Source organism: Aulonocara stuartgranti (genome assembly GCF_965226115.1).
Source record: "Aulonocara stuartgranti genome assembly, chromosome: 3".
Classification (NCBI taxonomy): Eukaryota; Metazoa; Chordata; class Actinopteri; order Cichliformes; family Cichlidae; genus Aulonocara; species Aulonocara stuartgranti.
In genome coordinates, this window is record NC_138941.1 from 54,089,499 (window position 1) to 54,113,077 (window position 23,579).

Here is a 23,579-nt window from a genome sequence, read left to right on the forward strand (position 1 = left end):
TCATTGCCCCAATATGTCTCTGTCAAAAAAGAGAAAAGTGGATGCAGAGTGCAGAGTGTTCCAAGAAAAAGGGTCATCCTCCTATTTATTTACGGAAGTGAATGGGAAAGCTGTATGTTTGGTGTGTTCCCAGCATGTTGCAGTGCTGAAAGAATATAACCTCCGTCGCCACTATGTGAGTCTTCATGCCGACAAATATGACAACTTTCAAGGACAGCGGAGAAGAGAGAAGGTGAATGAACTGTTGGCGGGTCTGAAGAAACAGCAGTCTGTGTTTACTCACAGCCGAGACATCAGTGATGCTGCAGTGAAAGCTAGCTACCTCATTGCTAACGAAATTACACTAGCTTCAAAACCATTTAGTGAGGGTGAATTTGTAAAAACATGTATGATGAGGGCATCGGAGATTGTGTGCCCTGAAAAGTGCCAGGCCTTTGCAAATATCAGCCTGACAAGAACAGTTGCCGACAGGATTTCTGATCTTTCAGCGGATTTGGACAGCCAGTTGAAGCAAAAAATAGTCATTTATTGTGTCTGTGAAGGTTCTCAGTCATCCAGGTCATCGTAGTCAAAGGAGCTTGCAAAGAAAAGCGTCTGGACTTCTTTAAGTTGCTTGAAGACGTTTCACCTCTCATCCGAGAAGCTTCTTCAGTTCAGTCATTTATTGTGTTTTCAGTTGCAATTGATGAAGGCACGGACATTACAGATGTTGCACAACTGGCAATTTTCATCCGCGGAGTTGATGACACATTGACCGTCACCGAGGAGTTTGTGGAATTGGTACCGATGACAGATACAACGACCGCAGCTGATATTTTCACCGCACTCGTCGGCGCGCTGGACAGGGTCGGAGTGGACTGGTCCCGCGCTGTCAGCCTGGCTACAGATGGTGCACCCTCAATTATCGGGTAGAAAGTAGGCGTTGTAAAAAAGTTCAGAGATAAAGTGCAATCTGCAAATGGAGGACGTGATTTTTGGACTTTTCACTGTATTTTGCACCAGGAGGCTTTGTGTTGCAAGTCACTGAAAATGGATAACGTCATGAAGGCGGTCATTCAAACTGTTAATTTTATCCGATCCAGAAGCCTCAATCACCATCAGTTTGACAGTCTTCTCAGAGAGAAAGACCACATCTATGGCTTGCCATACCACACTGAGGTAAGATGGTTGAGCCGAGGTGCTGTGCTGAGGGGTTTCTTTGATTTATGAGAAGAAATTGAACAGTTTATGGAAGAAAAGAGGAAACCAGTGTAGGAATTTCATTCCGCAGAATGGATGCAGGACCTTGCATTTATGGTGGATGTTACAGAGCACCTGAATAACTTGAACAAACAGCTGCAAGGATGCAACAAAGTTGTCACGCAGTATTATGACAGCATACATTCTTTCAAGTTGAAGCTGTTATTGTGGGAGACGCAGCTCGCTGGTGGTGATGCAGCTCACTTCCCCTGTCTGAAAAATGTGTGCACGATCCAAAGTGTGGCAGATATGAAGCGGTTTAAAGATAAAATAACGGGACTGTTACTAGAGTTTGAGCAACGATTTCAGATTTTTGGTGAACTGGAGAAAGACTTCAAAGTTTTTTGCTCGCCGTTCACCGTGAATCCCTTTGATCTGCCCGTCAGGATCCAACTTGAAATAATAGACTTGCAGTGTGACTCGGATTTGAAGGGCAAATTTGCTGCAGGTGGCTTGAACACATTCTATCAGAATCTCTTGCCAGGTTACCCCAACTTGACAGCCCTCGCTGCGAAACTGTTGTGCATGTTCGGAACCGCGTATCTTTGTGAGCAAGTTTTCTCTGTAATGAAAATAAATAAAACAAAACTGCACTCAAGGCTCACGCACAGGCACTTGAATCACATCCTGAAGTTAGCTGTCGCTCAGGATGTGAAGGCTGATATTGATGAGCTGGTGAAAGCTAAAAGATGCCAGGTATCAGGAGTCAAATAAACTATGCAACCCCACTGAAAGTGCTGCATGAGACACCCTGATGTAGTTCTGTGATCTGTGATATACTTCTGTGAATCACTGAGGCACTTTGTGCTTGTGTGTTCTTTGTCCTCAGAATTTTCAAATAACTTTTTTTTTTCAAATAACTTGAGATGTTTTATGATTATTAGCTATGTTGTGCCTGTACCATTTTGAACATACTGTCCACAGGCTCTAGATTTATTTTTATGTTGATCGTATTAAAACTAAGAAAACAATCTGAAGTTGTTGTTTTTAAGTTATATATACAATGATTTTACCAATCCGGCCCACTTGAGAATAGAATTTTCTCTCTGAACTAAAATGAGTTTGACACCCCTGGTGTAGAGGAAAGATCAGCAGTCAGTTCGTTCTCACAGGCGAGCTGAGCGGCCTCTGGGGGACACGCGGAGGTAAGTCTGTTAGCATGGCAGAATAGACTCCAACTAGCTACTCGTTGCCCTTCCCAATCAAGGTGGGGGTTGTGGGTGGGGCTAATCACAACGTGAGGGAGGATAATCCCTCAAGTTTTACGGGCTCATCTCGAGAGCGAGTTGATCCTTCATGGTCTCATTTAATGACTGAAGATAGATTCCCAGCAAAGCCTGATCTGGCCAGCCGACCTCTGCCATGGCTGTTGGGAAATCATTAAGATAGTTGACTATCATCTTAGCCAACTCCCCGATGAACATTTAGCATTTTTTCTAGCAGTACTGCCCTCAGAAACCTCCTCACATTTCAGCCCTCATTTCTCATCATACTCAACATGACTTTAAACACTTTCCTTATTAGTTTAGCTTGGGACTTTCCTGTTTCATGCTTTTTCAAGAACAGCTTTCTGAATTTATATTTTCCTAAAGTTTGCTATTCCATGTTTTTCTTAATACTAAATGTACCTAATTTGAATGATTTTAATCATTAGTGTTTTCAGTTGGAACACCTTGTTTGTTTTTAAGAAAAAAAAAGATGCAGAGCAAAACTCAGTTTAGCTTGGATTTTGCACCTCAAGTGTCCATCCATCATTCTAAATGATAATCAGAATTACCTTTTAACATTTTTTTGTTTGTTTTTTAAATTGGGACATGAACTTATTCTTAAAGTTTTCTTTTTAAATCTCCACATCAAATCTGAGTGGATCAAAGAAGTATAATTTGAAATATAGAAACAGTAATTACAAATATTTGACTTCAGGTTATTCATATAATCAAAAGTGTATATCCCAAATCTGTATTTTTTTAAAGAAAATTACAAACGAACATACAAACAGTCTAGAGTTGACATTTCGTTTTTCCACCTATCACGTGCAAATTTCTTTTTAAGTTGTGTTTTTGGTGACACTTTGGAATGCTTTCCACTTCCTCCATTGTCTATCATATTTACATCCCATCAGTCTAATATTGAATGTTATTTTTTCCATCTCTGAGATACCCTCTACAATCCTAATCCAATCTTGTTGAGAAGGAGGGTCTGGGTGTAACCACTTCTTTGGGGTTGCTTTTATAGTTGCGGCTAGAATTATTTTTACTAGATATAAGTCCTCCTTTTGTACCTGTTCCTTTATGTTTCAAAGGTACATCACTTGACAGGCGAATTCGTTGTGCTAACATACTAACCCATTCCTTCTCTGTTATAGTTATGGCCAGTTCAGCTTCCTATTTCCTTTTAAGGTAAAAGGTTGTGTCCTGTCTATCTTCTTCTAATGATCTATAGAAGGTGGAAATTGCTTTGAATTGTTTATGTTCATAGCATTTTTTTTACTAGTCCAATAACACCCAATGGTTTTTCAAGCCAGTCAGTCTTTATTTGCTTTACGCAATAGTCCCTTACTTGCAGATATCTAAAAAAATCTCTATTTCCCAATTTGTATTTATTTTTTAGTTGTTGGAAACTCATTAGTGTTCCATTTTTCATTAGAGTACAAACTGCTGTAATCCCTTTTAACTCCCACCATTTGAATGTTTGGTCCAATTGTCCTGGCTGAAATTCTTTATCATGTCTAAACCATCTCAGCAAAAATAATTTTTTTTTAACTGACGTTTTTCTATTACTGTGTCCCATCTGTCTAATGTAAATTTCACAATTTGATTCATTCTACTTTTATAAGAGGTCATTAGTTGTTTGTCAGAGATAAAAATTTGAATTTTGTTTCCCTCAATTTCTTTCTCAAATTCCTTCCACCGTGCCTCATAATCTGATCTTCACTAACAAACAAGAGACCTAAATTGGGCTGCGTAAAAGTATTCCCTTAGGTTGGGCAAAGCCATCCCTCCCTTATACTTTGGGAGTTGCAATGTTGTTAACCTTGTTCTGGGCTTCTTCCCATCCCATATAAACCTTGAGATCATTTTGTCCCATATTTTAAATTTACTTTGAGGTATGGGAAGTGGGAGTGATTGATACACGGATAGCAATATTGGGAGAACGTTCATCTTTATTATTTGGATTCTACAGTAAAAATTTGTAGGTATTGTTGATCACCATTCTAAGTCTTTTTTTATGTTACCCTCCACCTGATTGTAGTTTGTGTCAAACATAGCAGATAATGATTTTGTCAAGGTTACACCCAAATATTTCATGGTATTCAAGTGCCACTTTAGTTTATGTCCATCTATAATCTTTTGAGAAGGTGTATAGTTGAATGATAGTATTTGTGTTTTGGATGCATTAATTTTATAGCCCGATAAGTGTTCAAAGGTATGGAATAGTTGCATCAGAATTGGAAAACACTTGTCAGGATTTCGTAAGAAAACAATGACATCGTCAGCAAATAATTCAATAAGATGTTTTTGTCCGGCTAGAGTTACCCACTCCAAATTTGGATCTTGCCGCTTTGCTTATGCTAGTGGCTCGGCATATAGAATTGGTGACAAGACACAGCCCTGTTTTGTACCTCTATGTAGCTGAATTCTGTCCCTCAGGCTACCATTCACCTTGATTCTGGCTGTAGATCGATTATAGATTGTCCTTATACACTGTATTGAACTCTCCTTAAACCCAAATTTTTTCAATACTTCAAATAGGAAGAGCCAACTAACACTATCAAATACCTTTTCTTGATCTAAACTTATTAACACAGTACAAATATTGGTCTTTTCGGCATTGTCGATGATGTGGAGGATGCTCCTTGTATTATTCTGTGCCTGATGTCCCTTAATGAATCCGGTTTGGTCCACTTCTATCAAGTCCGGTACAAAGTTTTCAAGTCTTTTGTTAATAATCGAGGCGTACAGTTTGTAATTGTTATTAAGAAGGAAATGGGTCTATAGTTCTTGCAATACTCTTTGTTCTTGCCTTCTTTATGTAAAATTGTGATAATGGCTTCTCCCCATGATGGTGGGGCTAGCCCTGTTTCAGAGTCCAGTTAAAGCAGGATAGAAGAAGTGGCTTGAGTTCTTCTTTAAACACTTTATAAAATTCAGACTGAAAGCCATCACTTCCTGGGGCTTTGTTTGTTTTCTGCTTGGCAATAGCTTTATCTAATTCCTTATCAGTAATCTGTGAGATCAATAATGGAGGGCAGGTTGAGTGGATCAAGGAAATATTTAATTGTCTCATGATCTGAGTTGTGAGTACAGTCTCGTGTAGTATTTTTTAAACTCATTTTCTATCTGTTTTGGGCCCTGATTCGTAATAAGTTTGCTGTGTAAACCTAGCCTTTTTTTTCTACTTCTTATTTCAGTAATTCATCAATTTGGTTTCTAATATCTGGTATTTCTTCTAAAATTAATGATTTTTTAGATTGTTTGTGCTTCTTCTCAAGACGTTTAAGTTTTTCTGTTAAATTTTTATATAAAGCCAGTCGCACAGTTTTTTGTGCTGCTGTTAGAGCTATTAGTTTTCTCCGTAAAACTGCCTTTAGTGCATCCCAAAGTATGATTGGGCTCACATCTCCAGTATCGTTGTCTTCTATATACAATTTTCTTAACATATTCATCCCTATTTAGAATACCCAAATTAAGTCTCCATGCTGTATATATTTTCCTATTATTAAGGCTTAGTTCTAGATCAAACTGTGATCTGAGACATCGGCCACCCCAATTTTGCATTCTGTAACATTATGAATTTCTTCAATATTAATTAGAAAATAATAAATTCTCGAATATGTAACGGGAGGGATGGAATAATGTCATAGTCCCTAGTTTGAGGGTTGAGTGTTCTCCATACATCTATCAATCCCACCTCCTGTAATATTGTGTTCATAAAGTTTGTCAGGCGAATTTTACACATTGCAACACTGGTTATATCAATGTTCCGATTTAACACAACATTGTAGGCCCCTGCACATACCACTAGACCTTCAGATTCTTGTGTCACTAAATTGAATAAATCTTTGAAATCACTTTTCTTAATTCCTGGTGGGGCATGGATATTGACCAGGGTGACTAGTTTATTTTCCAATTTCCCTTTAATTAAAAAATATCTACCTTCCTTATTAGACACCTCACTATAACATTCAAATCTGACAGAATTTGCTATTAAAGTAGCAACTCCTCTTTTCTGACGAGGGTTTTAATAGTTTTGCAATTTTAATTAGTTTTTATTTTTATTTAGTTTTGACTTCAGATTTTCAATTTTATATCAGTTTTAATTCGTCTTTACCAATTGTTTGCTAGTTTAGTTTAGTTTTTATTTTTTGAAAATCCTTAGTTTCAGTTTAGTTTTGATTAGTTTCAGTTATAGTTTTAGTTGTGTTTGCAAAAATTAAGTGTATCAAAATCCCAGTTTCATCATATCAGTCATTCTCTTCTGCTTATCCTTGGGTATGTTGCTATTCCAGCTACCATACCCTGCACCCTGGACAGGTCGCCTGTCGCAGGGCTAACACGCAGAGACAGACAACTCACATTTCCACCTATGGGTTCTTTAAATAAATAAATAAATACATAAATAAATAAAGGCAGATGAAAAACCATTGATACCAGGCAACTATAAAATGTATATCTTGGCCCCAATGAGACTATTAACTCTTGCAGCACTGGGTGTTCGTAATTTTGGTTCAAGTGAATTGATAAACTTTTTGAAGGCAATTGACTCACACAGTTATGTAGATATCCCCGTCCTGTTGTCTCGGGATGCATCACGCTGCCTTGCCTGGGGTTAGCTTCTGTTTTCTGGGGATGAGGGTTGAGTGTGCTCCCTTACCTTCTCAAGGTAAGCTAGGTTAGCCTTCTTGTGTGAGCTTTTCAAGTGCACTTTAAGGTTTGTGGGGTTTTTTTTCCCTTTAGAAATGTCCCTCATAATTTGTCTCTTTCCACTACAAGACACTTGCTTTATCCAAAACACAGTCATATTCAAAGTAATCCCAAATTGGACTCTGGCGCTTTCTCACGACTTTTCCTGACATGATTCTGCGCGTGGACGGAGCAGCAACACAGACGACTCGACTAACGTACTGCCACCTGCTGGCATAATGAGATAGCAAGAAAAAAATCTGGAAACTAAACTTCATTTTCACCCTCGACTATTGTATGACACGCACACATCAATGAAAACTAAACACATTTTTGCTATAAATTCAGTTAATTTTAGTTAGTTTTGTGAACAGTTTTAGTTAGTTTTCCTTTTTTTGTTTTTGTTTTTATTTTTATTTCCGTTAACGAAAATGTTTTTTCACTTCTAGTTTTCGTTATTTCGTTAGTTTTCGTTAACGATAATAACCTTGTTTCTGACTTTGTCTATAGGAGTTATAATAAGTGTTTTTATAGCCAAGTCTTTTCAATTTTTCATGTTCTTGTGAAGGCAGATGGGTCTCCTGCAAGAATATTACCTGTGCCTTTTCTTTTTTGAGTTTTGCTACCACCTTACTTCTTTTGACTGGATTATTCAATCCATTCACATTTAATGGCACCAGTTTAATATTATTAAAAGACATGTAATCTGCACAACTGTCAGTCGTAATTCTCTAGACAACAAAAAATTATGGCCTGAACATTTGGCCAACTACCATAGAAAAACAGAACGATAAAGGAAAAGAAAACAAATCCTAGAAGACCCGACTTCCACATTAGGGTGAATACCTCACACCCTGAGTCCCCGTTGGCAGGCTGAGGAGAAAGTCTCTTTACAGAGGGCCCCTCCTTGGCGGTGATACGTAATGTTTCACGCATAGAAAAGTCACACGACCTCTGGCAGCGATAGTTAAGGTCAAAGTGAAGTCTATTTATTTGTATTAAACTTTTCAGTGAGACACTCTTTTCGATCATCACTCTCAGGTATAAAAATAAATTGTCAATATCAAGTATGGAAATAAAATAACTTGGATAGTCAGTAGTTTGAAACTCGTAGCTCTAAACTTAAATGTCTCGGTGTAAACATAGTCTGTACCTTAAGTGACGTAGATGATATCCTCATCCTCTCTGGAATCAGTGTATACTGTCCTCTTGTCGTGTCAATTCACTGCCATAGTGTAGCTCGTGACAGATGCTCCATCTCCGGTCCCAAATCCGTTGGATCCGCTCCTGGCAGCTCCTCTTTTTCTCAACTCAAGCGCAGCTTTCCGTGCGCTGTCATAGATGTGTACACCCGTATCCCAGTGGATACGAATTTTGTCAAGTGGTGTTTGGAATCTGATGCCTTTGTCTTTCAATGCTCTTTTGATGCTTCTGTCCTGACGCTTCTGGGCCACCTCTGTGGCATAGTCATGGTCGAATGATATATGCTGACCTTCGTACACAACTTTACCAGCCCAGGCTCTTTTTAAGCTGTCCTCCTTACGTATATATTCCTGGAAGTTTATTATTATTGACCTGGGTGGCGCGTTGTGACACGGATTTCCCGTCAAAGCTCTGTGGGCTCGGTGTATCTGTAGGCTCATATCATGTGGCAGTGAAAGGGCTTTTTATGTGACGCACACCCTCCCCAAGAAATACAGGACGGGCTAATTACTTCCCTTCCCAGCAGCTCTCTCCTCAATCGTTTGTCCAGGAATGAACTAAGACCATTTAGCTCAGAAGTGCCATGAATCCCATAACTGCCCAGAGGCTGCTCTGCTGGGTAATGTAGTTCACACTAACACAGGCTTTTCTACAGCCACCCCTGTATTTGTGCAACAAATACACATCATTGCAAAAAGTCTGTGTTGTACTGTGCGGAGGTCTCTTCCTCTGGAATCTGAGGCAGGGTGACCAGCTTAACAACTGGTTGGATGTAAGGTAAGGTAAGGTAACTTTATTTATTTATGTAAGTATGATCCTTTACTTGGACCTCAGCCGATCGCACTATACCATCTGCTCCGGGAAACACCTTTGAAATCTTCCCAACTGGCCACATGGCCCTGGGCAGTTGCGAGTCCACGATCATGATGACCTTACCTACAGCGAGGTCGGATGTCAGATCCCGCCATTTTTGTCTGAGCTGAAGACCTGGGAGGTACCTCCGAATGAACTGGCTCCAGACGTGGTCAACAATTACCTGGCTTTGTTTCCTTCTTCAACTGGTGATAAAATGACCTGGTCCGTAAACCACCTACAGCAGTGAAGCGTCCTGCCGCCCCATGAGCAGGAGATTTGGGGTAATGGGGTCAGGATCAGCAATATCCGAGGATGTGTAACCAAGAGGTTTCGCATTAAGGATCCCTTCTACCTCAAGGAGAGCCGTGCGGAGGACTTCTTCCATCACAATCTGATCCTTCAGGATGACCTGGAGTGCCCCCTTAACTGACCTTATCTCTCTTTCCCAGGCCCCCCCAAAATGGGGGGCATGCGGTGGATTACAATGAAAGGTTATCCTCTGCTTTTCCAGCTGTGCCTGAAGAATTGGCGTCATCATAGAGAAAGCGTCCTGTAACTCTCGAGCACCCCCTCGGAAATTAGTGCCCTGATCTGACCATATCTTGAATGGGGTACCCCGACAAGAGATGAATCTTCGCACGGCCATGAGGAAAGCGTCTGAGTCCAGGCATGGCAGCAAATCCAGGTGTACACAACTTGTGGTTAGGCACTTAAAGATTATGCTCCAACGCTTCTCATGCCTCCGGCCTATCTTGATAGTGTAGGGCAGTGGTCCCCAACCTTTTTTTTGCGCCACGGACCGGTTTATGCCCGACATTATTTTCACGGACCGGCCTTTAAGGTGTCATGGATAAATACAACAAAATAAAACTAGTACCGGTACCGAAAAAAAGAAGATTTATTCATAACACACGTGAAAAGACCCAGGAAAACCGAGTTAACGATAAAAACGATAACAAAATAACGCTGAAAACCGATAAAAACCCTGAAAACCATACATTTCACACCTGAGCCTTAACTCACGCGGCCCGGTACTGAACAACTCACGGACTGGTACCGGTCCGAGGCCCGGGGGTTGGGGACCGCTGGTGTAGGGACCAAAGCAATTAACTCCAGTTGAACAGAAAGCAGGTTTGTGGATCCAGAGCCTCGCTGCTGGCAAATCAGCCATTATGGTGGGAGCAGGCCTCCCCCGCCAAGGTACTCTGCACATTGTCTTTGATGTCTCCAGATTACTTGTCGCCCTCTGATGATCCAATAAGTGCGCCGTATCTCTGCAAAGACGGGCTCTGGACCAGAGTGCAACAGAATCGTGTCAAAGTGTTGGACGAGGAGCTTAGTTACCGGGTGTTTGGGAGGTAGCACGATAGGGTGTATGGTGTCTGAGTCCAGACCTTCGGCACGTCTCAGGCGTCCTCCAACCCTTATCAGGCCAGTAACCGGATCATACTCAGGGCAGAGCGAACAAAGTGGACTATTTAGGGCCAGAGTTTGTCCCTTCATCAAAGCCATCACCTCCTCCGGAAAACTGTCATACTGAGCTGACTTTAAGATGGCTATCTCTGCTTCCACACGATCAGTGGCGGTCATTGGAGGAGAAACCGCCCCATGATGAGCAAGGTAAGTTGCTTTCACAAGCTCCTCCCAAGATGTGAAGTTGCCCGGGTCTGGAGTAGGAGACTGTGCCACTGTGACAAGCCCACATAGCATCCCTTTGCGCAGCTCATCTGTAGTCTCAGCCCTACCAGTAGGTTGGGAGGGCCAGTGTGCCAAACTTTGTTGCAAGAACTTGAGGCCCTGAGCCCAACGGCAGGCTGCCGAAAAACTACAGAGTTCCTTCCCCCTTGTGATGTCATCAGCCGGGTTTTCTGCTGACGTGACATATCTCCACTGTTGAGAACTGGTGAGCTCCTGGATTTCAGCAATTCGAGTCCCAACAAAGACCTTGTACCAGCAGGAATCCGACTGCAACCAACTCAGCACAGTAGTAGAGTCGGTCCACAAGATGGTATTCTGCAGTGGTAGAGTAAGCTCAGTTGAGGGTCTTTGCTGTTATGCTGTTAAAGACTAAGCGGGCTTTGTTGTTGTGATGAACAAGATGGTGTGGAATGTACCAGGATTCAGTGGAACCATGCACCTCCTCCGGAGTCAACTTTACCACACAGCCTGCCTTCTCCAGTTTTTTGATCTCCTCATTTTATGTCTGTGCTCTGCTGGGGTCCTTGCATAGCCGACGCTCATTGCCTCCCAGAAGAGCCTTGACAGCCTCTTGAGGTGCCTTCACCTGAGGAAACTGTGTGGCAAAGCAAGGGAGTAGCATATCAGTGGACTCCCTCTACCTGTACTCGGACTGTCCTTGATTCAAGGATGTTGATTGCCTGCTGGTCCTCCTTTGACCTGGTGACCTCCTTTTCATTCCTAAACGGGAGGAGGTCAATCTGCCACAGCCTCTCAACATCTTTGGAGAGCTCTGATGTCTGTGGGATCAATGATGAGTGCAAGCAATGTTCCCTCTAAGCTGCGCGCGTGTGCAATTGCGCACTGCTGGCACGGTCTCTGCGCACAGAAAATCTGCGTTGCACACAAAAAAAAATTGAACCTGAATTTAAATTAAGTTTAAAACTTTAACAATTCTGCAGTGTTAGTCAGTAAGTGACAGGCTGCTCCCATATGGGATTAAAATGATGCCACTTTATCCCATAGTCCAGCCAATAATGTGATTCACATTTGTATATACGCAGCTAATCAACGTCGTTGACAGGCTATGACAGCGTCCTTGTGTGCAGACACCAGTGTTTTAGCTAGCAAAGCGGTGTGGCTGATGTGGAGTGAAGCCACGTTAATGACAACATGTACAACCATTGGAGATGTGAGCAGGACAGACGGAACAATTGACAGAAAAAGTGTGGACTTTATACCAGTTTTTAAATTGTGTTGATAGGCCACGTAAAACCAGAGTTATAATAAAAATATATACAATGTTTGGTTTTCTTCCTGAATACTATTGTTGTTTATATTTACTGCGGGAAGAAACGGTAAAAACAGCATTTTATACAGTGGGGCAAAAAAGTATTTAGTCAGCCACCGATTGTGCAAGTTCCCCCACTTAAAATGATGACAGAGGTCAGTAATTTGCACCAGAGGTACACTTCAACAGTGAGAGACAGAATGTGAAAAAAAAATCCATGAATTCACATGGTAGGATTTGTAAAGGATTTATTCGTAAATCAGGGTGGGAAAGCTAAGCCTAGGTTCCGAGTCCTCCCCACCTCAACTGAACACGGCCGTCTCTGCATGCCTGCATAGGCCCCTCAGCTTCTTCATAGCGAGGTGGTTGCAGGGCAAACAGGCAGTTCCATCAAGCAACCCTAGTCGTCTGACCGGAGCCAACCGTCAGAAACATCAACCTCCTGACAATCAAACCGCCACCAGCTCAGGTCTCAAGGAGGCGGAGCCATGGGAGGGAACGCTGTGGGAGGGGCCCAGAATCAGGCGACCCAAACATGGGTACACCTGTCCAGGCCCCACTCCAGTGGTAAGTTCTTCAACATCCACCTCACAATAATCAACCTCCACCGGCCCAGGCCTCACAGAGGTGGAGCCATGGGAGGGAACGCTGCAGCCATCAACCTCATTTAGCCTGAGAGGCACAGGATTGGGGCGGGCTCTCCACGCCCAGCCCGCCTGCAGCTGTCATGTCAAGCTCCATCCATAGATGGAGCGAGAAAATGGCCACCAGCACGGCATAAGTAACCCTCATGCCCCTGTTAGGGCATGCCGCCCTGCCCAGGGAAGGCCCGAAGGGGCAACTAGGGACCAGGGGGGGCTAACGAGGGAGGGGCCAAAGGGAGCTACTCCTGCGATGCCCGGCATCAACCAACTGCAGGCAGGGGACCATAAATGCCGGGAGGCAGGGCACACATGGCCTGCAACCAGGCCAACCAGGCAGCAGTGGCACCTTAGGCAGTAGGCGCTGAGGCTGCGTGATAGCAACAACCTTGAGGTCCACTCTACTAGATGGGACCTCAGGAAGGGCTAATTCCCACACCCGGAGTGCTCCAATCAAGAGGTGAAGGGACCCATCTTACTCGACACTGTGCCCGGGGACCAGCAGGGGGCAGCCCAAGGACAGGTGGGCAACACCAGAGGAGAGGATGGAAGCTTCATCGACATCTGCCACCTGGCAGTCAACCTCCACAAGCCCAGGCCTCACAGAGGCGGAGCCATGGCAGGGACGCTGGGGGAGGGGCCAGCAGTAAATCAGCAACAGGTGTGGGGGGTACCCAGCCCATGGCCTGCCTAAACTGGTGTCACAGCAGTGGCAGCCATGTTCCCCATAGTAGCCTGCTCTCTCATTTTTTGAGGCAGAGAAGGGGGAGGGGCGGTCCATTTAATGCTTTCAAAACCAAGCACGGTCTGTCTAGTTCGTGCTGGCAACAAATCAGTGCATGCAAGCATCAGCTACTTCAGCCAGCACAGCATGCTCTAGGCTGCTTTCATGTTAGTCATTTATTTGCCCTTTTTCACCTAGGCACAGCAACACTGCTCGTGCCTATTGTAAAAAGGCAAAAATGCCATACACAAACATGTTTGGGACGTGTGGGCTGCCATACTTCTGCTACCAAGCAAAGGGGCGGGGCCACACGCTAACCAGGATGTGCTAACAGACAGCCGGCAGTAGCCGCCACCGGAATTCCCCTTTCACTGTTTATTAGCTCCTGTGTCACATTGCTGACACATTGCATATGCTTGGAACTCTGACACATTTCCCCAATGTAGCCGAGCTACGAGCGGAGCACCTACTGGCCGCGTTAACCCGCGAGCTGCGGGCAACACGCCAGACAGGCTAACCGGCTAGAATGCTACTCGCAGGCCGATTAACGATTAGCTGGCAGTTTATTCCCCACAGTGTTAAGCAGGCCAACAGCGAATGCTTGGAACGCTGAAGCCATATCCCCTCTGTGTTAACACACATAGCAGCCGAGCTGCACAGTGCCAAGGCGACAGCGAATGCTTGAATGCTGAAGCCGTGTCCCTGCTGTGTTTCCTCACTGTAGCTGAGCTACTCGCTAGTGTTGCGAAAAGCAGTTTCACCCCGGTTCTTTTTTATTCCCCGGGCATCCAGAGACGGCACCAGACTCAGTAGTCATTACACAAAACCTTTATTCATCTTTATTCGTCTTCATTCATCTTTAGTTAAGCATGCATCTTCTAGAAGGGGAGATGTGCAAGGCCAGTGTCCCTCTGCAGATGTTCCACTCCTTTGTTTGTTACAGTCAGCTTTATAGAAGTGACCCCATCATAAAAACCCCTATGGTGTGCTGCAAACTCTGTGTCTGTTTGTGTATGCACGAGCATGTGAGTGCCTGTATGTGCGGTACCCATATGTCTATGTGAGTGCACATGAGTGACTGTGCATGTAGGTGTGGGTGCGTCGTAACAGTCAAAGCACTGTGTGTGTGTCTCTGTGTATGTGACTTCCTACCAGTCATAAAAGTAATCTCCTCACTCAATCTACACCAAATTACTTTAGACAAGATACAAAACACAGTTAACATATTACATTACAAACACTGAGACCCCCACTTTGCATCCACTGGGCCATTGCCCTCTTGTTGTCTTACATTTACAGATAAGGTGGAGAGTCTCCTGCAAACCTACTTCTAAATTATAACAATTATGACCGTTTATTAGATTCAGGTTAAAGCATCAGCAACCCCCAACTGTAGCTTCCTGTCTCCTTTTATGACAGCAACAATTACAACAATTACACACACTCTCAGGCCTACATCTAAGCCAAACTGAAACACAGTCCAATCCTTCCTTATTCCTCTGATCTAAACAAATTTAACACATCATATTATAATAATTATTTTCTTGTACTCACACTAGCTGGCAGCCGCACAGCGTGGTCCGACCAGCGCATAAGCCTGTTTTTTTTTTTTCGAGGCGACATGCCAGGAAAGGGGGACCAACCAAGGCGAAGCAAAGGGCCAGCTAGGTGGAAGCAAGCTAAGGGATACCAGGGCATACCAAGGGAATACCGGGGAACACCAGGGGAGTACCGGGGAATACCAGGGGAGAGGCAGCGCCCATGGAGGATGCGGAAGCACGCTCCTGATGGACGCACATTCATACAGAACTCTCAAGGCACTCACACACACAGACAAACAAGTGGAGATCAAACAATCACTGGTGTCACGTCTGCACAGCTGTTTTATACGTGAGCTGTGGGATGCAGATGGCTGTTTAGTTCTAACTTACTAGCAAAGTTCATCTTCATATGTGGATGTCTGTAATGCTGTATGTGTATGACATGTAAGGATGTTGGTGAACTATTGTTAAATATCTGGAATTGGTACAGTTCTAAAGCATGCTGTTCAAATTTAGCATCCCTGCTAGCAGACACACTCTGTCCCTTTCATTTCTGCGATGTCAGGTGACTTTGGTGTCATGAGGCTTAAGGGCAAGTTTAATACAGAAGATCTGTAATTGCTTAACCGCCTGCTTTCAGGTATGGTGCTGGTCCTATGGTGCTGAGTTGCATCAAAAGAACACCATACCACTGTGAAGAAGAGGTTGGAAACATCATGCTTTGGAGCTGTTTTTCTGCAAAGGGACCAGGACGACTGATTCATGTAAAGGAAGGACTGAATGGGGCCACGTATTGTGACATTTTGAGTGAAAAACTCCTTTCCTCACCAAGGGCATTGAAGATGAATTATGGCTGGGTCTTTCAGCATGACAATGATCCCAAATACAGCACCCGGATAACAAAGATGTGGCTTCATAAAAAGCATTTCAAGGCCCTGGAGTGGGCTAGCCAGTCTCCAGATCTCAACCTCATAGAAAGTCTTTGGAGGGAGTTGAAAGTCTGTGTTGCCCAGCGATGGCCCCAAAACATCACTGCTCTAGAGGAGATCTGCATGTAGGAATGGGCCAAAATACCAGCAACAGTGTGTGAAAAACTTGAGACTTAGAGAAGACTGTTACGTCTGGTTCAGTTTGGGTAAGAAGGAAAAACAGCCGAGTCCGTGTAGGTGACAAACATAGTGATTTTATTACATGCTTCTAAGACAGAAGCATGGGAAGACAAGCGTACAGCCACAGATCTCCAAAGAGTGGACCGTTCCCTATCCTTATATAACCCATGACGACATCACACAGTTAGACCTTACTGGAAATGATAACAGTCTCCCCATAGTCCAAAGTTCTCCTTATACAAACATCAGATGATACTTTAGAGAAAACCAAGTGTGTGACATGTCATGTTGTGCAGTTCGGTGAGCCTGTGTGTCCAACTAGAGAATGTCCTGACATGACCTCCCTGTGTAAATAAGGGTGAACGTGCGTGTTTACATAACTCTCTATGTGCATGTTCTGATGTAGGCCTGCAAATGAATTAGAACAAGGTCCTGCTAGACCCTCCAGTTATGGACGGTGAATACAATGCTGTGGATACCATTTGAGACTTGATTACAATGATGATAATATGCATACATTAATCTTTACTCAGATTACCATAGATATAAAACAAAGATTCTACTGTCATCAGATTCCACAATGGTAAATGATTAATGATTGATACTTCTAATTATAACTGTGATCATAAAAATACAAAATAAAATATCTCCTGGTCACATTCCTCCTCTTTGGGCTGGCTTGCCAGCCCAACTCACACCAGGATCTGTCTCCAAACCAAACAAACACGTTATGACACTTATCAACCCCAACACCTCCGTTGTTTTCCAATTTTCCCACAACCCAGCTGTTCTTTTAGCTTCAGACTCGAGTTTCAGCCTGTCACGCTTCAGGCCCCTTCCCCACCTCCTCTTGGAGTGAAGAAACGCCCTCGGATTCTTCTTTCTTCGACTTCCGGGGTTAGACCACCCTTCAGTCGTTACACAGATCTGGGATTACAAAGATCTGTATGTTTGTTGTCCGTTGTCACCGCCGTGTCCCCCTTTTTGCCAAAAGCCTCTCGAACCTCGTTGGTCTCTGGTGTTCCTAGCTTTTGCCAACCCCTTCCTGGTTATCGCTGTGGTTATGGGATCCATCTTCTCAAGGAGCCCCAAGGCCATGACACTTGACCCCAGTTGCTGTGAAGGGTCCCCATATCTCCGTGTCCCCGTCTGGTGTCTGTTCCCTTCTCTGCAAGAGACAGAAAGCCAACACCTCTCCTGCGCTGGCTCTCCTAACCTAATGTTGTTGACTTTGTTTATTCCAATCCTATGCTATGCCTATGTGTGTAAGGGTGCATGCACTTAACCCTCTGCACGTGAAGTCAATAGCTCCAATATATCAATCCGATCCGTTGTCGGATGAAGCTTTTGACCTCCACAGACTAAGTGCCAGCTCCTTATAAGCACATTTGCAATGTGTGTATAAAAATGAACAACAGACCTCAAACAAATTGGGCATTCTTAATTCTAACTTGAGTGTAGTACTCAGTTTCTGATCATCTAATTATGCTTCTCACTGGTCCCCTAAATTGTCTAAAAACCTTTAATTTTGCCATACCTAAATTATTAAAACACAGACCAAATCATAGACCCCCTATATAGCTTTTGCCTTTATGAGCACACTTCAATAATGAGCAACAACCTGCAATCTGTACCAAAAATCTTCATGGTCCCACCTGCAATTAAAGATCAAATGCATTTTATACCTGTTTTAATTCTTCCTTATATAGACCCTCCTCAGTTTCAGGTTAGTTGCGATTAGTCTCAATTAATTGTTCTAATTGTATTTTGCAATTCAGCTAAAAAGCAAACCTGTTAAAGCAAACAGCTTATTTACAACCACCTGCAAATCATAAGAGTAATAAACGATTCAGCACAACAGACAAGTATCATGTTCAGGATTTCTCTGATCATTAAATCACTATTATTGCCACAATTTGTTTTATTCACCCTTTGGGCAATGTTACTCCAAGAGAGAGAGAGAGAGAGAGAGAGAGAGAGAGCCCCTAATGGCCAGTTAGTGGGCTCTAGGTTAAACTGTCCCCAAATTAGTTATTTGTTATTATTACTTGTTTTCATGTCACTTGTCTGTTTTCTACTGCACCCTTCTCACCAAAGCAAAGCAAACATTAGCAGCATATTGACCGTAGTCAGCCATCCACATCCCATAGATGCTATAAAAACATTTCCTGTAAAAGAATCACACATAAATTCATCCACCCTCTTGTTCTATCTCGGTGGAGGTTAACCTTAAGTCGTAGTCAAGTCTTGTCAGCTTTTACCAGTCAGTCCGTTTGTTTTATTTCCAGTCTTTCATCCATTCATTCATTCATCCATTTTTCTTTCTTTGCTGATAGCGGAAACCATCGCCGCATTTAGATTTCCGCCCTCAGCAAAATGAGCTCATTTCAAAAGAAAAAGAAGAACTTGAGATCGGATTACCTCGCTGAATCCTTTTTTGGGCAGGGACTCTCATTTTCTAATTGTCCCCATATAAGTGGCTTCCTCCTGTGCCCATTTTAATGTGGAGAAACTCACTTGCAACAATTTTCTCGCCGACGTGTAATGCTTGTAATTTCCGATGTGCAGATCTGCTTAAAGAAAAGATTCACAAACAAAAATCAGTGCACTGTTCAAAATATAAAACAAAATAAAATAAAAGATAACAAAAACAAAAATACCAACGCCCGGGTCTTAGGACTTGTCACTGAATATTCCTCCCATCAATAAAAATACCCACCTAAACCTACACAGAGTCAAATCAACACCACCTCAACCTTTTCCTATTCCTAAACCTATATGTTTTGCGTTCGTGAAACAAAATAGAACCGTTTCCATATTAAGTAATTTGAGCTCTTGAAATGTTTTAATTCTCTTAATTCTGCCAGTTTATTTCAACACTTATTCAATGACTTTTATTCAACTGCTACTTGGTCACTCAAATTTTACCTGTTCAAATTGCCTAGGGTTCAACAAAGTCTAGATCCCCGTTATCATGAATCTTGAACGGGTGTACGATGATTTACTTACAGTCATTTAGAATCATCACTCAACCTAGCTCTACTACTGGCACTGCGTGACTTTTCTCACACTGGAAACCAGAATTTAGTACAGAACTTTAATACCTCAGGCAATCGTGTTCAAGGGCTGCCCCCCCTTTCTCTTCTTCTTTGTCCGTGTGTTCCTCCTTTTATTAAATCTCCATCACGATGATGTGGCGCTCTGAAATAAGACTCTCACTGTTAATTCATCGTTTTCACTCTGCACCACTGCTCAGGCTGTTTTCTTTTCTTTTTGGTGTACAGTAAACAATTGAGTCGAGGCCTTAAGCCCCAGATATCTCGCACAGGCATCGTTTTCATAACCAAACCGCTCCGGACTCTGCTCCCCAGACCACACAAATGCCCTCTGGGCTTATTCTTATAGCAAATTCTATATTTGACTTTGTTGTGTGCAGCATTGAGCCTTTGTCAGTAAAGCATTCTTCATTGCAGCAGCTGGAGCATTGTGTATCACTTCTTAGTGAATTAAATCAACATTTTGATTTTGGTGCATGGGTATGTATCAGTTTTCACTCCCTCGACGAGTGCATAAGTGTTCATGTGTGTGTTTCTCTTCATTCTAAGTCGGCGCATGCAGAAGTGTGTGTTTATGTGTTTGTATTCATCACCTTCCTGCTCTGTTGTTTGGGTAAACCAGCGGCCTGACGCATGCCCTGAGGTCCTGCCCTCCTCTTTGGGTCTGTTTGCATCCGTTGTTGCAGCTGCCTGCATCTTCTCCTTGTAACTTGACCCTTTTGCTTCTGTAGCTCTTTCAGGGTTTACTCCTGCTGTTGGAACTTTGCGTCAAGTCTGACGACCTCCTGCTCCAGCAAGCTTCCGCCTGATTACAAGTCCTGTACGTGAAACTCCAAGTCTGACTGATGAGTTCAATTAGCAGCCAGCTCCTCCGGAGCCATGCTCAATTTCTGTTCTCATGCCTTGAGCTCTTACTGAGGACAAAAACCTCAGAGTCCTTCCACGTCAGATTGGAGTCTGTTTATGTTGTCCTTACTTTGCTCCACGGCCTTCTGCAGCTCTGCTGTTCGGCTCTTCTCAGAGGTCAGCATTCTTTTGCTCACCCTCCCTTTTCCTCCGGGCTTAATGCGCGTCTCGTCACAGCTCTGTCAGCTGACACAGTCTGGGAATTTCCCCCGTGTAGTGAAACGGGCTTTAGGTTTAGTGCTCTCCGTCTCTGCTGCATGAGATCGCTTTTTTGCAGCACTGTTGACATCCTCAAATTGTTGTTGTGAGTCCAGCTGCTGTGGCCTTCAGGGGTCAAAGGGTCAAAGATAGTCGCGGAGAGGGCAACGATGGTAGAGGGGAGGGTAGGAGTCCAGGTCAGCTTCGGCTTTCAGAAAAAACAAAAACAAAACAAAACAGGCGAACAGGAAAATGATGTTGTGCTGGCTGTGTTGTGTTGGCTGTGTTATCCCCCCTTTTTTGTTTTTTCTCACCCTATAATCAACTTATAACCCCCCAAGTTGACAGGACAACACAGGTACGTGTTAAAATTCTTAAGATCCTGTTTAGAAACCTAAAAAGGAATTTTCTACCATTCAGTAGTCATTTGTCTTAAACAATCAACAAAAACCTGTCCCAATTCGACCCTTTTAACCACTAAATTTGTCGTGTCCTTACTTAATCATCAGACCAGTGTCTTTGTCTTTTGACGTTAAGTTGTTGTCCTGCAACCCAGAGAGTTTATTTGTCAGTAGTGGATAAACTATATCATTTAAAAACAGGTGTATGTTAAGTGTCGCTACTTTAACCTTGCATGTACGTGCACATGTATGTAAGCTGTTTCTTCATTGCATGTATGGGTGCGTCTGTATATGGGTTAATTTAACTTTTTCTCAAATGAGGCATTTCTCTAACACGCACATGTGTCTGTTCCTCACACTTCTCATACCTTTCTCTGGTTGTGTGTGGTTTTATTTGTTTCAGTCATTTACCAGGAACATCTTTTCCTTTTTTCCATGTCTTCCGCCAGAGGTTAACACTGGTGAGATTCAGGGACACAGCACCCAGAGCAGTTCAGCGAGAAAAACCCGCCTAAAACTTCATTCTCTCTTTTTTTTCTCCGGGAGGGGTGGGGACAACTCTGGTGTCCAGCCGTGAATTTTTAGCCAAAGCTTGGCCTGTCTTCTGCTGCCGTACTCAGGTTTCCAGGTTAAGAAAAAACACCTGTATGAAGACACTAAACATACATTTAGTATTCGTATAAACATAACTGCCTAAATTATTGAACTCTTGAGGAGGGTTGATTTAACTCTTTACTAACTTTAAACCCCACCATAACAATTTCATATGTTCTTGACTGCAAACACAAAAACTGCTTGATGTTATTACTAATCATTTTCCTCCACAACACTCCAAATCATGTTCTCTCTTGTGTCCAGCAGGGGAATAAGGTGACCTCTACTCTCACTGCTTCCCCAGTCAGAGACAATATCTCACTCACACTTCCACACTTTATTGTTTTCCCTTTTTCTTGACTATTATTATTTCACAGAAAATCAACTGACCTACTTCTCCTTCCTCTTCTGTCATGCAGAAAGTCACACACACACAGCACTCGGCCCCCACCTTGTCTTTCTCTCACAGACACACCTACACACACACACACTCTAATCGTCCTTTCACAACAAAACTTCACAAACGTCCACTGCAACAGTTTTAAGCACGCAAAGCCAGCGAAAATTCACTCTCACATTCACTTCCCTAACAACTACAAAGTTTTCACATAGAAAAATAATCCAGACAATCTACCATGCACCGTTTTCCCTCCTTATACGAGAGACTCAACCAACTTTTAAAAGCTTTATTTACACAACATCAAATGAAGCACAGATCTCTGCCTTTTCCAGGTAGAGAAGAAATACGACCCAACTAAAAAATCTCCCAGCAATCACCCACAATTCTCAAATTTTGTCAAGATATTTTATCCCCCGCACTCCTACCTTACTGGAGTTTAACACAAGGGATCATTACTCATGGAATTCTATTAAACCATAGTCACATTAGGAAATCACAAACACAAGACTACAAGGTTTAGTTTATTTAATATACTGAAATCTCTTAACCACACTTCTGAGACCCCCTTTCACCTAACGAAAAGAAGCTCAGAAGGACAAATATGGAGAAATAGAGAGATGAAACCAAGGGCCGCAGCTGTACACACACACACTCCGCTCGTACTCGCGCGTGTGCCCGCTACTGCGCAGCACCACACAACCCCTCCTTTCTCCTAAGAAGAAATACACACACACACACACTCCTCTTTTCTAACAGCGAGAGAAGAGAAAGGCGTTTTCGTTTTTTCACACTCTGGATCCACACAGAAGAAATTCAACAACACAAGACAGTTTATACAATTTACACTTTTAAATGCAGAGAGAGAGAAAACATTTGACCTCTGTCATTGCCAACAAATGGTATAAAACAAAGTATTGAGATAAACTTTTGTTATAGAAGAAACACTCATTTTCCACCATAATTTGCAAATAAATTCTTTAAAAATTAGATTATGTGATTTTCTGGATTTTTTTTCTCATTTTGTCTCTCACAGTTGAGTAATAGCCATGATGAAAACTACAGGCCTCTCTTATCTTTTTAAATGGGAGAACTTGTACAACTGGTGGCTGACTAAAAACAAGTTACTGAAAAAGTATTCATGCTTAAAGTGCTTCACTGAGCTGAAATTTAAACTTAAAACATCAAGATATATTAAAATAAAAAGGAAAATCAAAATTAAAAGGACTTCAAAGGCTTCAAACTGAACATCTCAATATCTGAATAGCTTGATATATTATGGACTATCCTCCATTGCAGTCACATGCCTCTCCAGTCACATACCCCTTGAAGTCATGCTAAGGAGAGACACGACGATCAGCAGTGTGGCTTCATGTTGAGAAAAAGCACTACAGATGTGATGTGGAAATGTGTTTATATTGATGAAAACTCAAAATCAAACCAAAGAGATAAATTCATGCTGCTTATCGCAGTTGGACCATCAATTCTTCAAATGTAACTTTGAGCTCCTACATGTGTCATATTCATTGTTAAGTCAGAGTTTCACATCAAAGTTTTAAATACCTATGCTATGTAACTTTATCTCAGGTTTACAGAAGGTCTCAAACACGTTGACACACATTTGATGACTCCAGGTGATAATGCCTTGAGCCTTGTGCTTGAGTAAAAGCTGATCTCCCTCCTGACTGCTGCAGAGTTCCTCCTGTTCCTCTGTAATCTGTGGAGGCTCTGGTACCTCCTGGTCCAGACTGAAGTTCCTCGCGTGATTACAGACCTGCTGCTCATCCAGATCCTCCTCTTCCTTACAGTCCTGTTGTTGTGGGAGATCTTGAGGAACAAAAAAA

General features: G+C 42.7%; 1 long non-coding RNA gene across 1 annotated transcript; it reads right to left on the reverse strand.

The window, feature by feature from the left end:
• Positions 1-18,706: 18,706 nt before the first annotated feature.
• LOC309703404 lies at positions 18,707-22,593 on the reverse strand. The gene is made up of 2 exons (XR_014275889.1): positions 19,833-22,593; positions 18,707-19,384 (listed from the first exon to the last, which is right to left on the reverse strand). It is a non-coding gene; the product is annotated as an uncharacterized lncRNA (long non-coding RNA).
• Positions 22,594-23,579: the final 986 nt, after the last annotated feature.